Source organism: Podarcis muralis, chromosome 18 (assembly GCF_964188315.1).
Source record: "Podarcis muralis chromosome 18, rPodMur119.hap1.1, whole genome shotgun sequence".
In the NCBI taxonomy this organism is placed as follows: Eukaryota; Metazoa; Chordata; class Lepidosauria; order Squamata; family Lacertidae; genus Podarcis; species Podarcis muralis.
Window position 1 is genome coordinate 2,391,990 of NC_135672.1, and position 2,794 is coordinate 2,394,783.

Here is a 2,794-nt window from a genome sequence, read left to right on the forward strand (position 1 = left end):
AAAGCCACCCAGATTGGGAAAGCCCAGGCAGTCTGGCCTTGCAAGAGTCTTTGGGTTCTTCTGCTTTGCCTCCTTGGCAGGTAAGAGGAGGAGGAGGCAGAGCCAGAATGAGATCCCTGCTCCTTCTGTTGCTGCTTCTGCTGCTCATGATGTCCTTTGGAGTCTGCAAGAACCACAAGGCGAAATGCCCCTTGAATCTGGTCAGGGATCAAACGGATGCTCGCAATTACTACCGGCCTGGACACTTTTTCATCAGTGGGATCATCTCTCCAAAACGCTTTGTTGAGGAAACGCCATACAACTTTTCTCAGACACCCTTCGCCAGGACTGAAGTGTATGCACTTATATGCAGATGGTTTCATGGTCCTCCACTCCTTATAATGGTTCCTGTTTATCAAGGAAATAGCCCCTTTCTCAGGGCTGGGGAGCCAAGGGCTGGTGTTGCAGGACTACCCTGCCCTGACCATTGGGCTTGCTGTTGGAGGAGCTGGGAGCTGGGGAGGGGTGTCTAGTAAAAGATTCTAGTAAAGGGAGGTGTGCTCATTCGTGTAGTTTCTGATCCAGAATATGGACAAAATTATAATTTTACCACACAGTCAAACCTGCAAGCCACCAGGCCCCATATGTAAGTAAAAGGGGACTGAGGTATTTGGTGCTTCTCTTCTGTCAATAAAATGGTCTCTTACCTACCTATAGTCTAGCCCCTTGGAAGAAGCCAAAGACCACTGCAAGAAAAGCAGCCTTTGCAGCAACTTCCCAGTATATCACAATTTTTGAGGGCCCCCTTCATTTCTTACTCATAAAACCACAGTAGAATAGAATCATAGAGTGGTAGAGATGGAAGGGACCCAGAGGAATCTCACCTGAAGCATCCATGACACATGGTCACCTTCGGAGGGAGTCCGTTCCACTGTTGAACAGCTCTGTGTGCTTCAAAGGTGCTGTAATGGAGCAGAGATTTCCAAATTCTTCCTCTATGCTAGACAGGAAAAGATTTGATGTCAATGCAGAAGGATGGAAAAACAAAGAAACAAACAAATATTAATCTTTGTGGATCATATAATGTCCCCACCCCCATTCATACGAATGCCAGTTGCACTCTGTTTAAAGGGTTCATTTATTGCAGGGAGGCACCTAGGTTCTACTGGCACATGTTGTCTTTCCTGTTCACCATCCAAGAGATCAACCAGGATCTCAGGCTCTTACCCAACATCACCCTGGGCTACAACATCTATGAGAACTATTTTGATGCAAGGATGACTTCGGACGCCATGCTAGAGCTGCTTGCAGGCAGTGGATGCAATATTCCCAATTATCACTGTGGAGAACAGAATCAGCTGCTGGCTGTTCTTGAAAGAAGCAACACTTTCATCTCAAGAGTGATTTCAGCCTTGTCAGGCATCTACAAAATCCCACAGGTAAGTAGTGGGAGAGCATGGAAGCACAGAGAATTCCAACTGTGTAAAATTCTATTTTCTCTTGGGAGGGGTCAAGTGAGGATATTTTTCAAAATGGGAAAATCCTGAGCTATGGATTCAACATCCCTTTTTCAAAACTGAGCCTTTACCAACTTGGCACCTCCAGATGTTTCCGACTAAAACTCCCATCAGCCTCAGCCAGCAGAGATTTAGATATCAGGCAATTCAGATGATTAAATACCCATTATGCTGAAAGTAAAATAAATTGCTGATCTTTTGCTTTCCTTGCTAGATCAGTTATGGCTTCACTTCCCAGGTTCTCGAAGGTAAAACCCTGTTCCCTTTTGTCTACCGGATGAGTCCCAAAGAGGAAAGTCAGTACCCGGGGATTGTTGAATTGCTCCTGCATTTTGGATGGACGTGGATTGGCCTCTTCACTCCAGACAATGACAGTGGAGAAAGATTTGTGAGCGCTGTGAAACCTCTGCTGCTCAGCAAAGGGATCTGCATTGCTTTATCAAAAAGAGTACCAGAAAATGATCCAGGTCAATTTATCAGGCCTGGGGAACCTTTTTTCCTACGGAGACAAGTTGGGGTATTTGTTTCCTATATAACCAATGCACTAGGTATCATAATACTCCTGTCAATAAACATGGTATATGAGAAGGAAATAGGGGCAAAAGTCTGGATCACAACATCTTTGCTAGAAATCAGAAATGGCTTTTACATCCCTCCAAATTTATTCCAGCACCTCCATGGTTCTCTGTCCTTTGCAATTCAGACCGGAATAAGGAGCAGCAAAGGTGACAAATTGCAGTTCAATCTTAGGGATTATTTCAATCAAGCATTTCAGTGTTCATATTCAAAGCATTTGTTGTCCGTGAAAGGCAGGATAAGATGCAAAGAGGAGGAGAAACTGGAGCCATTATCCCAAGGGGTGCATGAGAGAGCCCTGTCTCTAGACATCTATGGCACTTACATCCATGTTCAAGCTGTGGCTCAGGCCTTGCATGCTTTGCTGATGGTGGAGGAAGGAGAGCAATGGGGACCCCAAAGGCTACAGCCGTGGCAGGTATTTCCTTCCCCTTTTTGCAAACTGCACTCCACACAGATGCTGATCTTGACTAGGGATAGACCTGCAACATATCATAATTACTATTAGTATTAGTAATAGTAGCAGACCGCCCAACATTTCTCTGATGAAAATAGGGACATACCATCTGTCCCTATACAGATACTGTTGATACCTAGGGCTTTTTTACTGGGGGGTCGGGACTCACTCAAACTCAGTTCTGGCACCTCTCAGGCGGGTACCATTGCCATTCTCAGAGGGAGGTGTTCATGGTGATTTCCGGCACCCTTTTTGCTAGAAATAT

General features: G+C 45.3%; 1 long non-coding RNA gene across 1 annotated transcript; it reads right to left on the reverse strand.

Annotated features, from left to right (window-relative positions):
• Positions 1 to 863: 863 nt before the first annotated feature.
• On the reverse strand, positions 864 to 2,542 carry LOC144326072 (uncharacterized). The gene is made up of 2 exons (XR_013391220.1): positions 2,398 to 2,542; positions 864 to 979 (listed from the first exon to the last, which is right to left on the reverse strand). It is a non-coding gene; the product is annotated as an uncharacterized LOC144326072 (long non-coding RNA).
• Between the last annotated feature and the right edge of the window lie 252 nt (positions 2,543 to 2,794).